The sequence below is a fragment of the Lissotriton helveticus genome, chromosome 4_1, assembly GCF_964261635.1.
Source record: "Lissotriton helveticus chromosome 4_1, aLisHel1.1, whole genome shotgun sequence".
NCBI lineage: Eukaryota > Metazoa > Chordata > Amphibia > Caudata > Salamandridae > Lissotriton > Lissotriton helveticus.
The window spans coordinates 611,993,423-612,008,897 of NC_136063.1; positions in this window are offsets into that span (position 1 = coordinate 611,993,423).

Below are 15,475 nucleotides of genomic sequence, written 5' to 3' on the forward strand. Positions count from 1 at the left end.
TGTCGGATTAACTGGAATGTCTGGAGTCTGTGCTGTGAGCTTGGCTGTGCGATCTGCTAGATCGTTACCTTGAGAAATGGTGTCAGTAACTTTCGTATGTGCTTTGCACTTCATGATAGCAATGGATGTCGGTAAATGTATGGCATCTAACAGAGCTTGAATAAGGAGACCATGCTGAATCTTGGTTCCATGAGAAGTCATGAAACCTCTCTCCTGCCAGAGCACTCCGAAGTCGTGTACAACTCCAAATGCGTAGCGTGAATCTGTGTAAATATTAACTTTCAAGTTCTTGGCGTGTATACAGGCTTGTGTCAGAGCAACTAGCTCTGCTGCTTGAGCGGACAGGGTGTCAATACGGTGTGTCTCAATAACTTCAGTATCAGTAGTCACTGCATACGCGGCGACTAGTTCTCCTGTACTTGTCCTCATACATGAACCATCCACATAAAGTGTCAGGTCGGGGTCTGGTAATGGAATATCTGTCAGATCTTGTCTTGGCTTTGTCGTAATGTTAACTACTTCCACACAGTCGTGTGTGGCAGAATTCGAAGTAACTGATGGTAACAGTGTAGCAGGGTTCAGGATGTTGCAGCGTCTGATTTCTATGTGTGGCTGGAACAGTGTCAATTCATAACCTGTTAAACGTGCAATTGTCAAGTGCTGAGTCTGTGTTCGGTTTAAAAGAACTTCCACGGAGTGTGGAACTTGTACTGTCAGGGAGTGTCCTAAGACTATGGAATCACTTTGTCTGATAGCTAGGGCTGTGGCTGCAACTGACTTAAGGCACGCAGGCAGAGCCTGGGCTACAGGATCTAATGTGCTCGAAAAATAAGCACAGGGCTTGTATTGTCCTGCTTGATCTTGTGTGAGAACAGATAATGCTGTACCTTCACGTTCTGTGACGAAAAGTGTAAAAGGCTTACTGTAGTTCGGTGTCGCTAGAACTGGAGCTTGACATAGGGCTTTCTTTAACTCATTGAAACTAAGTGTATGTTCAGATGTCCAAGGGAGTACAGTCGATACGGCTGCCTCCTGTGTCGTTAACTGTATCAGTGGCTTGGCTAGAAATGCATACTGAGGAATCCATTGTCGGCAGTAAGAAGTGAGGCCGATAAAAGCACGTACCTCCTTCTGGGTCTTGGGCTGAGGAAGACTCGCTATTAACTGGATACGGTCTGGTGTCAACTGCCTACCCCTCTTGGACAGTAAGTGTCCCAAGTAGACCACTTGCTGGACACAGAATTGAAGCTTAGAAGGGGACACCTTGTGCCCCATCTCGGCTAGGAAATACAAGACTGTAAGGGATGCTCGCTCGCAAGCACGTTCAGAACGGGCTGTGACCAGTAGATCATCGACATACTGGAGCAGGGCAGTGTCAGTTGGCATGTGAATGTTGTCTAGTTGTCTCTTAAGTGCTTGACTATAAATACTAGGACTTTCTGTGAAACCTTGAGGAGCTCGTGTGAACATATAGCTCCTTCCATTTAAACAAAATCCGAAAAGGAACTGGCTGTCTGGATGAATAGGGACACTGAAAAACGCGTTCTTGAGGTCGATTACAGTAAAGAACGTGGCTTCGGAATCAATGGCTGTCAATAGGGAAGAGATATCTGGAACGACTGGATACTGAGGAATAATACATTTATTAAGTTCTCGTAGATCAATCACTAATCGATATACTGGGGGTGCATTTGGATCAGTACGTTTCATGACTGGAATGATCGGAGAATTGCATACATTGGAGTCAGTTTCTACAACCACTCCTTGAGCCATGAGCTCGTCAATAATTTTGGATAAGGCTGCTACAGCCTCAGGTGGCAATCTGTACTGTCTGATTCGTGGTAACACTACACCTGGCTTGAGAGTCACACGATGGGGTGTGATTTGCATATAACCAACATCAGTTGGACCTTGCGCCCATAAATGCTGCGGAACATTGGACAATCTGGGATCAAAACCTCGTAATACATAGTGACCCTTGAAGTCACGTAGGAACAATCGTATTCCCTCTGGGGAACAGCATATAACTGCACCTAACTCTTTCAGTGTTTTAATACCTAATAGGTTTTCTGGACATGACTTAGTAAGTAACAAATCAGTAGTACGGGACAATGGACCTACTTCTAGAGTAACTGGCTTTGATATTTCATTTACAATGGGTTTTCCTGAAAATCCAAGGGAAACATTTCTTGAGCCTGAGAGCGGAGCCCCTGGAACTTCGGCGTGACTGATGGTGGTCCTACTTGCCCCTGTATCAATCAAAAACTTTCTGTCTTTCCCTAATACTTGACTGTGAACATAGGGACCTTCTTGATCTACAGGTATCTCGATGAGAGGCAAGCCTACCTCCCTCTCTAGGCTGTTTCATGAATATGGCTGGTACTCTGGATACTCAGACTGTGCATACTGGTACATCTGCTGTGTAACGTGCTGTGTTGCAGCGATGGGCTGCGGTGCTGTAACTGTCTGTGGTGCATTCTGTGGCTGAGGAATCTGTGAAACTTGTTCTTGTCTAGGCGGACGTGGTCTTTCTTTAGTCTTACCAGTGGCTATGTTGTGTTTCAGAACTGCACACTCGTTTATAAAATGACCTGGCTGTTTACAATAATTGCAGTTCCCTTTAACGGGAGCTGCAGGATGACTGGCTTGATTTGGACCCCTCTTCTGACTGTCTTGAGGAACAGATTGTGCAACTAGTACTTTCATTTTCGTGTCTTTCATACGTTTTCTCTCGTGTTCTTGTTCTTCCCTGATCCTATTCTGGTGGTATTGGAGCATCTGTAACATCTGGGACGGGGTATTAGCTTGCCAGGTACTTTCGACTTTCAAAACTCGATTTTTAATTTGTGGACTTGAATTCTCGACTAATTTAGTAACAAAAAGGTGAGGGTATGACTCACTACTTGTCTTGAGGCCACTGTTGATGCTAAAACATTTCTCAAATCTGGAATAAAAATCACTAATGTCTTCGTCTTGTTTCTGTTTACAGGCTGAGATTGCATCCCAGTCTTCTTTTCTAGTTGTCAATAACCTAGGCAAAACTTGTATTAATAATTCCGGTAATTCTTTACATTTCGCTCCAAGACCGGTACCTGGTACTCGTGCCTTGTCTTCGGCTTCTAGAACTGCCCAATCGATCTTTTTCTCTCCCACCTCCCATTCTTTTTCCTTGAGCTTTTCATACACCCCTGCGGGCAACAGGACCTTTAACATTTTAATTATATCTGGGTACGTGTATTCTCCCATACGGAGCATGTCTTTTAATTCTCTATGGAACCCTGCTGGATCTTTATCATGACAGGGGATTAATTTTTTCATCTCTAGGAGTTCCATCTTTGTAATCGGAGTGTAAACAAACACTCGTTCTAGTTCGCCACCCGTTCCTCTAACTGGGTGGACTTCTCGTAACGGATTCTGTCTCTCCATGTAAAATGGTTTACTTTCTGGGGGTGAGACATGAACAAAATGCGGATTCAAAAACGTTCTATATTTGTGACGCTGTTCTAGAATGACACTAATTAAATCGGTACCTAAACCTTTCCATCTATACTGGAGTAACTCGTTCAGGATATCATGTAACGGGCCTGGATCAGAGTGTTGACCCTCATACAATGTAATGAGGTGCTGGATCATATACATACCCGCCAGTCGTTGCTCGGCTGGGGGCATTTTCAGAAACATTTGTGCCACTATTTCGTCTGGAAAAGTGGTAGAATCAGTAGTCCATCGGACTGCTGATCGGGCTAGTTCTTGTTCATGCATAGTACTTAACTCGCTATAACCGATTCGTGATTTCAGAATGTGATCGGTAGCTTGAAACACTTGTTCTAGAGAACCTTGTTCTGGTGCTGGATGATGGAAAGTTGACTTGTGTTCTAGGCGTAAATGGCGATCTGGAAATCTAGATTTTCCTACATACGCTATTCTGTCGGGATTCTCGTCGTCTACCTCTTCAGTATCAGAGTTACTTTCTTTCTCGCTTACTTGTGCTGCTTTACGCTGTTCGTGTAACTTTATTATTTCTTTACGGATTTTCTTGTACATACTCTCCATAGCACCGACGGTCTTGTGCTTACCCTCGGCTATATTATCACTCCACCTTGTCAGGGTTTTCATTTCAGCCGGATCTTTAGATGGGTAATCTTGTTCTCTTATTAGACAATTGATCAGAAACTTTAATATCATGAGCTGGGTCTCAGCTTTCCTTTGAGACATGGCCTCGCCAATGCTTCCTGGATCATCCCCTGTACGGATGAAACGATATATTCTGTCTAGGTCTTCTTTCATATTCGGTAGGGTGACTAGATACTCGGCCACCTTTCTTACGCGGAATGAATATAAAACCATATTATCCTCGCCTGGGACTGGATCATAGCCGCATTCATTAAGGGCTTTTCTTATTTCTGCTACAGACTGATGTCTAGGCGTACGTTGTGACGCTTGTGTATGTAATTCGGCTGTCGTTAAACGCTTGTGTGGCGGCGGGGTTTGAGGAGTACCTCCCCCTGCGGCCCCTAAACTAGAGTCGTCGACTGATCCTCTTCGTACTAGTGTGGCAGGAAATTGAAATGCGGGATGAACTGGTATGGCGGGCTGGACCTGGGGGACCGTAGCAGGTACTGCAAGGGGTACCCCGGTGTCTGGAGGAACGGGAAGTGCCTGATTTACAGGGACTGGCGGAGCGCGAACAGGATTTGCATATTCTGGGACTGTGTCGTCCAAATAGGACGAAATAAAAATATCAGCTGCGGTCTGTTTGTGACGTAGCTTGGTCGGAACTAATGGTGGCGGGAAATTACTGGATGCCTCTGGGGTCGCTTTTGGCAAGCCCTCGGCAAGGAGAGGATACATACCCTTAATAAGGGCATGCCTCTGTCTGTCTGACTGTTCGGCTTTAACTTGTTCACCTATCTCGATTAGTTCTTTTTCTTGTGCTCGTTCTAAGGATTCTCTACTTAATTCTGACTTTCTGATTTCTTTTTCGGTTCTTTTATGAGATTCTTTGCGCCATAACTCGATGGCATCTTTCTGTGACTGTCTGGCTTTCTTTTTCCATAATGCTTCTTCTACTCGCATGATGCACTCGGCATCCCATGTACCCGATACGGGCCATCTATACTTTTCTTCTAACTGTTTGGTATACTCTACCCATAAATCTAGATATAGTATGGCACTTATGCCATGTTTCTGATACATAAAATGACCTGGACTGTCCCTAGGCGGAACTGGAACTGCTGCTTCCAGCAGACCCTTTCTAGTTTTTAACTGACGTAACTTAGAAAACAAGGGCATGACTGGACTGTAATCTAGACACAATACAATACACAATGAACACGATACTTATTCCCCATTCATACCACGACATTAAAATACATGAAGAACATTTAAAAATAACAGTTCGAACAAAATACTACCTGGAATACGGAACACAGAATACATGAATTTTCTCGAGAACAGAACTGACTGGAACAGAAACTAGATGCACTGCTGAAACAGTACGAAACTTACCGGTCTCATAAAGAGACACGTCAGGACCCGCATCCACCGAAGTGGACACTTCGTTTGTGGGTCTGTGTACCACCAACCCACGGACCAGAGTCAATTAGATTGACCCTGTCTAGATACTACCCCAGTAACGGTACTCACCGGGCAGCAAGAACGGAAGGCCTCGGACTGGACTGGACTGCTACGACGACGGACGACGAACTTCGGACTTCAGTTACGGGTGGACCTCCGGATACCTCGGACCTTGGACTCTCGGCTTGGGCTCTGGTCGGGACTCGCCGCGTTCCTCCACCGCCTCGTCTGGATGCTGGACCGCCTCCTCCGTCTCCTCCGTGGGCCTGAGGGATACTTGGAGCAGAAATATCTGCACGTGCACGGTATGGTTCCATCACGGCTGCAGAGGGTCAGGGGGCCGGCGTGGCTTCACCGGTGCGTGGGGAAAGGGCAAGTCCCTGTTCGGGCGCCATTATGTGGTATATAAATAAATAATACCGGATCTATTTTTGAATGAATGAATGAATAACAGATAGCTCAATAAATAAGAGTCAAGATTCGAGGTAGTAGGAGTTTTGCAGGTTTATTACAGCATAAAGGACAGGAACAGGACAACCTGCATAGGAATAGGATGGCAGGGCCCAGCAGCTGCTGGGGCTGGATCTGGGATGAGCGCGCTAAGGAAGGATAACTTTATAATAACAGTACATGAGCATATATACATAACGCAAACACATAGCATTACATCGCAATAGGCGTAGCAGTGGGAGGAGCAATAGGCGTGACGCGTAGCAGTCGCGAAAGATAAGGGTGAAAAGAGGTGTAACAGAGGCGTATACATAGACATGTGATGCAGACGTAACAGAATATGTCATGAATGGGGCGGAAACATGGAGGGGGCTACCTAAGGAGCCGGGACCTCTGACCTAATGGTGCGCGCAAACTGGCAATGACGTGTTACTAGGAGAAACTGGGGTCTTCGAACTCTGTGCTAGGAGCAGAGACTGAAGTCTGGAGAGTCAGGGCGACATGTACCTAAGCAGTATCTAGTATCTGGTGTTTAGAGAACATGTTGATATAAACTAGAAGTCAGGAGGGGAAAGGCTAACTTGATTCTAAGACTAGAGCATGCATTATTCTACATGTAGTGCGTGATGAAGAATATTAAATGACCATTAATACAGTACTTCTCTAACATGGAGACGTGAAGGCTAGACAATGACGGAAACTATTGATGCGATTCAGTAGCTTTAGGAATGCAGAGAAGGAGGGCTGGACTGATAACTGGAATCATAACATACTCTTGGCAGACTCAGAGGCAGAGCCAAGCTGAGCCGGGCACTGCGAGGCAGGAAGTAAGTGAAGGGTCGAGGATACAGGTGGGGGCTGTATCGCTCCTCAGCGAGGGCTCAGGAGACAGGAGCTGAAAACTGGTGTCCGGGCCCTTTTGAGGCCTAGAAACGGGGACTTTACAATGGAATAACGTGCACACTGAGAAACGTGGCAACGTAGCTTTACATAGGCCTGATATTCGTAGTATTCACGAGAACTGGAAACTGACATACTAAAGGTGGACACAACTATAATTGCGTCTTTAATCGAACATAGGGAATACATATGCATATTTAATCATGCACACATAACATATGATGGATGACTCGTAGGGACACAGAACATGGCAAAATTTAATTTTCCACACCAACAATGACCAGACATAGGAGGGTGTTGGACTTGGCCCTTATGGCAGGTTCACCCCTAGACTTTTTGCTTGTAATGGTGACCTTGTGATGGTGATTTTTTGGTCTCTGCGCACTTTTCCCTGTGTCCCAGAGTAAAAGTGCGTGCGTGTAGTATGGCTGGCCTGCCCTCCCATAGGAATGCATGGGGAATGTGTGTGTCCATGTTTGTTCCTGATGTGTGGGGAGTGCAGGCTCGAGTTTGGTATGTGTGAACTCGTGAGAGTGAATGCTGCGAAATGGTATGTGCGGCTTGTATGTGTCTAGTGGGGAAGTGCCACTTCTAGACATGGCTATGTGTGTGCAGTGAGGGTGCTGGAGCGTGATTGGCTGGAGCTGGCTGGCATGCCAGGCTCCAGGATGTCTGGATGGGTCTGCCCAGAAGTGAGTGGAGAGATCAGCATGAGTGATGTGTGGGAGGGCTGCACCTGGTTCCTGATGGGGCTGGGCTTTTCCCACACAATGCTGGCTCCGCCCCCCTGTGGTGCGTCTAACGACACTAGTCTCCCCAGTGAATGAACGGGGTGGTTGGGCCATCAAGGGTGCTCCAAAACCAGCTGCAACTGGTTTCCCCCCACCCTGCACCCACAGACAAAGGATTTACTAGTATAAGAAGGGGCTGTGTCCCCTAACAAAATGTTCTCTTCCAGGATCCTGCCTGAGGGGGCTGCTGCTGTTGCTGGGCCAGAGGACCACCACTTGGACTGTCTCCCTGCCTGGAGACCCAGTGAGCTGGAGTTCTGGACTTTTTAGTTTCCGTCCAGAGGTGTCAGGGACAACACCCGAAGACCCCGGAGTTCAACCTGTCTTGGATACACAAACAAACAGAAACACGGGCTTCTCGATGGTGGCGTCAAAGACCAAAGGTTTATTACTGCAGGGACACAGAAGTCACAGAAACTACACATGGGCAGTATCTAGGAGCCTGTTCGATTTGTACAAAGAGGATTGCTCCTTATATACTAAATATTGGGCTTCAGGCAAATTCTTTACATGTTACCACAGTTCTAAACATTCGTGTCTTAAACAATAAATATTTGGCGTTGCACAGGAATCGTCAACAGTATCTGATGTCAAAACATTACGAATGAGGGGTTCCCACTAGTCCATCATAATCCCATGTCAATTCTTCATTCAAGACCCGGACCGCCTCATCGTAAATTTCGTTACCTCCCCCTAATAAAGGCCCAGAAGGAAAGGAGCAGAGCCAGGTGTAGAAGATAGAAAGACAGGATAAGAAATGTTTGTGGGTCGTAAATGGGCACGGTTACCAGCTTCGGCCGCCTAATCATGATCAGGCCAACGAACACAAGAACCAGTATAGCAGGACTGGCCTCAGGCTGGGGAGGCAGTTCTTGCCGAGTCATGCTGCTACAGCGTTGCTGGCCTAAGGTGCACGTGTCACTAGCAAGGTGAATTGCCGGTTAAAGCCTACGTGTCCTTTAATAAAAAAGAGATCATTGCGTGTCCATTGACTATGTGAGGGCAAGGAATACAAAATGGCTTCCGTGTTCTAAGATGGATGTCACGGGTAGAACAGAAATGTGTTTGTAACTGGAGTGCTCTTGCTCGTAGCATAGCGAAAACACCAGGATATACTAAATGGATCATTTGCGGTTCACTGATACCAAAATTATGTATTTCCGACAATGTTACAAACATGAGTAAAATCGTCACGGAACCTCAGACCCTCCTTTTGCCCTTACATAGGCAATAACTTAGTCTATATCAGAGTCAGAGTCTAATTCTATGCTCATTAGGTCAGTGACATGTTGTTGTATCATCATCCTGTCTCGTGTCTTTTCTCCTAATGTAGGTGGTTTTCTGAAACAGGTTGCAGCACAGAGGCTACACAGAGCGGGACCACATTGGATAATAAGACAGCACGAGAACAGAAATACTAGGATGACACCAATGACCATCAGAACCTTCCATCCCCACTCTGATACCAGAGTCCAAAACCACTCCATGAAGGACCAGTTTCCCTTATCTACGTGTATAGAGTCGGAAATCTTATGTAGCTTAGAGATTGCTTCATAGACTGTTGGAGCATTATTTGGAATAAAGACACAGCAGCTCGATTGGATCATTCTGCATACCCCACCTCGATCTGCAAGTATTACGTCTAGAACCATACGGTTCTGCAACGTCATGAGACGATCCGCTTGAAGCTCAGCAGTTAAGTTACTAAGGGCACCAGCAGTTTCTGTAATAGTAGATTCAACTACTCGTGTTAGTTGACGTATACTTCTACTATTAGCCATAGGCCCCCAAAACGGAAGGAAACCTTTGAAGAAGTCTCCAGCTTCTTGACCAGCGGTATCTTCCTTGCTGAAGACACCTCTTGCTACTCTGGTTTTGTGATAATCTGAAGAAGCAGTGTATGTCGGAGGTAACAATCGAGCAATATAACATGAACCTGAAAAGTCAGCAGGCAGCCATGTATATGCTCTGTCCTGACAAATGAAGTAGGTACCCCTAGCAGTCAGAAAGGCAGGGGAGGAGTCAGACGGAAATACGTAAGTCTCAACGCACTCACTGCTCCCTAGCTGAGCTCTTGGATTTCTCCCATTTCCTTGCAAACAGACCTGACCTCGGTGAGGCACGACCCAAACTGAAGTGGAGCTTTTACGCTTGCTTTCTCCCAAACCAAGGCGGTACTCTGTAGAGTTCCAAGTCAAATACACCAGCAATTCATCTCTAGGATAAGATGGAGTATTTTTGACGTCTTTAATCATATCAATAATTCCCTGGACTAAAGCTTTGTTGGCTGAGTTGTATTTAGTGGACCGTGGTGGACGCGGAGGATAGGTCTCAAGGGCATATGAAAAAATGGTCTGAAAGGCCTGAAATGATCCATTATAGCTAAAAGGCAAGACTAGATAGGGAATGCCTTTATCCATAGTGTGAGGTATCAAACCACACACCCAGCAGTCTGTAGTATTAACTATCAGTTGGTGTTGATGCAAGAGCTGTACAAATGTATTGTTAATAAATTCTGAGCGTCGAGCTTGTTCGTGTTCAGGAAATGAGTGAAAAGAATGCATAGAAGAAACCGTAGAAGTAGCAGGATCAAGGGAAGGTACTGTAGTTACTGGCATAAAAATCAAATGTACACCAAAGACGATTCCACCCACCAACGTTATTAAAACAATTAAAAATGTAACTGCACATTGCATTAGAAAGCATTTGCTGTGTAGTATTCTGTTCAGTCTATTTCTGCGAACATAAATTACATTTTCTCGTTGTAGCTCAGGAAGCTCCATCTTCTACGACCGTTCGCGACCACTGATGATGTGCACGTAGATGAAAATGCCTCTATCAGCCCTGGGAGTTCCCAGAACTAACAGAAAGATCGACCTTGTGTCGGACCCCCGCAGATTCAACTAGGCACACAGCCACGACCCTACGGCTACCCAGACGGCAAGGCAATTTTAAAACAAAAAGAAACAATACATAGTATTAGCAAACTTCCTGGCTGGAGGCAATGTATAGCAAATTCAAATCTGAAAATAGGCAGTTTCCTGCTTTATTTGTCCATATTGCGAGAACGTAAGTTGTATCTCAGTTTTGCAGGAGCTGTCTGATCTGGAAACAATGTATTTTCAGCTGACGTTGCAATGTTCACGTTCGCAGATGACAAATGTTCTTTTGGTACAGATGACAAATGTTCAGGGTTCAAAAGAGCAGTTTCGGGAGGAGAGTCAGAATTTGGTGAATCCGTGATCAGTTCTGCATCACTGAAAGGTATGAACCTGGGGATTTGTTCCGTTTCAGAGGCACCGATTCCTTTCTTTACCCAGTTGTCGTAAGGAAGTGGCAGAGGCACACGTTTAGCATGAGTCGTATGGATCCAATTTCTTCTTCCGGCCACACGAATAGCAGTTCTCGTTGCTAGCAGGACTTGGAACGGGCCAATAAATCTGGGCTGAAGATTTTTCGTTCTTGCAAAATTTCGGATGACCACCTGATCACCCGGTTTCAGCTGATGACCTGGACTCTCCGATGGCTTTGGCAATGCATCGAAAACCTGTTGGTGAATAAGACTCAATTTAGCAGTCAAGTCGAAAAGGTAATCAATTAACATTGGGTATTCCAGCTGCTTAAATTCTTTCGGTCTAGGTACCCCCCAAACATTTGCAGGACGACCGAAAACTATTTCGTAGGGACTAAGCCCTATTCTAGAATGTACAGTTGCTCTTGTTGATAGCAAAGCCAAAGGCAATGCGTCTGGCCAGGACAAACCCGTGGATGCTTGTATCTTAGCGAGTTTCAGTTTAAGGGTGCCATTGTAACCCTCGACTAAACCCGCGGACTGGGGATGATTCGCACTATGAAATTTCTGTCTAATCCCTAGGCCGGCACACACACTCTGCATAACTTTCCCTACGAACTCACTTCCGTTGTCTGACCATACAATCCGTGGCATTCCGTATCTGGGGAAGTATTCTTTAAGAAGAATTTTGGCAGTGGATAAGGCAGTATTGTCCTTCAGTGGGTATGCTTCGATCCATCTGGAGAAAGCACAAACTACCACTAGGACGTATTTCAGGTTATTACAACGATCCATGTGAATGAAGTCTAGCTGGATCACTTCAAAGGGGCAGGAAGGAGGAGCGAAGTGACCTGCAGGTGTGGGGATTCCCTTGCCAGGATTATGCATCAAGCATACCATACAATTCCTCACCACTCTCTCTGCACACCTACTAATCCCGTCATTCTTCCAGACCGGAGGCAACATCTTACAAATCCCTTTTGAACTGATGTGCGCTGTTCCATGTGCCATTGTTACTACTGCAAGCACATACGCATCAGGCAACATCCAACGCTGTTGTTCCGACAAGTCAATCCAACACCCACTCGAGTCCAATTTACCCGTGCTCTCTTTCCATGCAAGTTTTTCCTCCTCAGTCGCCTCTTTCTGAATTTCTTTCACGCTTTCCACTGTGTCTTCACATATTCCAGACTCAGAAATCCATCTTGCAGACGTTGCAAGATACATTCTACTCGTCATATTTCTGGCTGTCTGTTTTGCAGTCTCATCAGCAAAAGCATTCCCACGACCAACATCATCCGTGATTGCTTTATGAGCACTGCATTTCACAATCGCAACTTCAGTCGGTAAGGTTAGAGATTCCAACAAGTCATTAACTAGCTGACCATGTTGAATCTTAGTCCCATGGGACGTAATGAAACCTCTCTCTTTCCACAAACGGCCAAAACTATGGGCCACGCCGAACGCGTACTGACTATCTGTGAACACATTCACTCTCTTTCCCTTAGCTAAAACGCACGCTCTTGTTAGCGCGATCAATTCTGCAGCCTGGGCAGAATTCTGACTCACTCTTGCAGTCTCCACAATCGTACTCAAAGTTGTTACTGCATAAGCAGCAGTCACATCACCATTCTCCAATTTGAAGCAAGACCCGTCAACATACAACGTGCCATCTGGTTCTGACAACGGAGTGTCTTTTAGGTCGATTCGTCCTTTTGTTTCTTCCTCAGTTCTGAAACAACAGTCGTGTGGTTCGGAATCACTCGACTCTTGACTGGTCGGCAACAATGTTGCTGGATTCAATACATTGCATCTTTTGATCTGAATATGACTAGCTAACAGTGTCAGTTCATAACCTGATAATCTAGCACTGGTAAGGTGTTGCGTCTTGGTTCGGTTCATGAGTGTATCCACAGCATGAGGAACCATGACTACTAACATGTTGTTCATTACTAAACCAGCAGATTGTCGAATGGAAGCTGCAGCTGCGGCTGTAGCTCTCAAGCAACTAGGCAATGCTCTAGCTACTGGATCTAATGTTGATGAAAAATACGCACAAGGGCGTTGTTTATCACCGAATTTCTGCGTCAAAACACTCAATGCACAACCTTCTCTCTCGTGGACATAGAGCGAGAATGGCTTACTGTAGTCGGGTGTACCCAATACAGGTGCTGAACACAGTGCATTCCGTAACTCAGAAAAACTCTGTTGACATTCAGCAGACCATGGTACCGGACTCGGGACACCTTTCCCAGTCAAGGCTACCAATGGTTTTGCTAGAAGAGAAAAATTTGGGATCCATTGCCTACAATATGAGGTAATACCCAAAAAGGCACGTACTTCTCTCTGCGTGCTAGGAACGTTCATCTGTGTAATTGCTTTTATTCTCTCTGGGGTCAACTTCCTTCCCTCCTTTGACAAGAGATGACCTAGGTAGGTCACTTCTTGGCAGCAGTATTGCATTTTTGAAGGTGACACCTTGTGATTCAAATCTGACAAGTGATGCAATAAAGAAATCGTAGCTGTTTTGCAAGTTTCCTTGTCATCGGCAGCCACTAGAAGATCATCGACATACTGTACTAAAGCAGAACCACTAGGAAGTACGAAGGAATCTAACTGGCTTTTTAATGCTTGACTGTAAATGGATGGGCTTTCACAATAACCTTGTGGAGCGCGTTTAAATCTAAAACTTCGTCCTCCTAGAGAGAAACCGAAGATATCTCTGCTTTCCTCGGCTATCGGAATGCTGAAAAAGGCATTTTTCAAGTCGACAACCGAAAACCATGCTGCTGTAGCAGGAATCAACGTTAACAATGCAGTAATGTCTGGAACCACAGGAAACTGTGGGATCACAATTTTATTAACCTCTCTAAGATCAATTACGAACCTATATACTGGAGGCTTTGTAGGGTCAGTTCGTTTCAAAATAGGCAGTACAGGACTATTACAGACATTACCTCTAGTCTCTTCTACAACATCTTTCTTGATCAGGTCTTGTACTATCAGTAGGAGCGCACGCTCACCTTCACTAGAGATTCTGTATTGTGGAATTCGTGGAAGTTTGACATTTGCTTTCAAAGTTACTACATAGGGTGGAATTTCCAATAGGCCTACATCATTAGGACCAGTCGCCCAAAGAGTATCAGGGAGTGAACGCAGCTCTGGTGGGAGCGCATCCATCGACAAGTACATCGGAGAGATTATTCTTTTACCCAACGTAAGCTGTACTCCTGCTGGAGAACAGTATAATGTCGCGTACAGGCGTTTTAACAAGTCTAAACCAAGCAGATTTTCGTTACAACCTGTCGTCAAAATCAGGGGTGCTTTCAATTGACGGGGTCCAACAGAAATAGACAAAGGACCAGAAACAGGGTTGTGAACAGGGGCGCCCGAAAAACCTACTGAAATGTTTGTTGAGCCAGACAAAGGTGCGCCAGGGAGTTTCGCATGTATGATAGAACTTTTTGCTGCACCAGTATCCAACAAAAACGGTTCGACTATACCTGATGTTGCTACCGCGACATAAGGCCCACTCTGATCTACTGGTACTGATACTACTCCCTCTCTTTGTCCATGGCTGTCCTAGTATTCACTTTGCTGACCTTCCTCACTAGCTTCATAATAGTCTTCAACATGATACTGTGGAGACCTATTCTGTTGGGCAGATTGTCCATTACGCTGGTCGAAATAATTAGAGGGGCGATCACTTGTCTGTGGAGGCATAGCACCTCGTCCTCGACCTCTAGAGTTTTGCATAGAACTACCACGACCTCTCTGAGCGGCCGCATCATTATTTTGCGCCCGAACTGGACAATCACTTTTGTAATGACCTTCCTTTTTGCAATAAGCACATTGATTCCATTGGTATTGTGGCCTTTGAAAATTATAATCCGTTCTTTGATATGACCCTTGCTGCATATTAGTTTGATTCATGCGAGGCGGATAAGCTTGCTGTAAAAGTACTTTAGTTTTTAAATCTTTCGTCTTTTTATCTGATTTTTCCTTCTCTTCTTTATCCCTATTTTCGTAGTACTGAGCAGTCGCAAGTATTTGCGCAGTCGTAGAGACAGCCCACGCACTTTCAGAATTCTTTAATTTACCACTAAGTTCTGGCAACAGATTGTGCACAAATTTATCAACAAATAATCTCTGGCCCCCTTCTGTGCTCATATCCTGACCACTATGATCTACGAAAGTCTCTTCGAATCTTGTGAAAAAGTCGGAGACGCTTTCGTCTTTCTTTTGTTTGCATGCGGACAATTTATCCCAGTTAACGCGTAATGCAGGCATTAAGGTTTTCATTAAATCGATTATTCTACCAGGCAAGTTAGCAATTAAAGGTTCAGGTTTGGAACCACCTATTTGTTGACCATCCGCTGCAGTTATAGCTGCCCAGTCACCACCTAGGGCAACTGGATGATTCTCTTTACGAATTTTAGCCCAAATTGGTTGCGGTACTACGTTA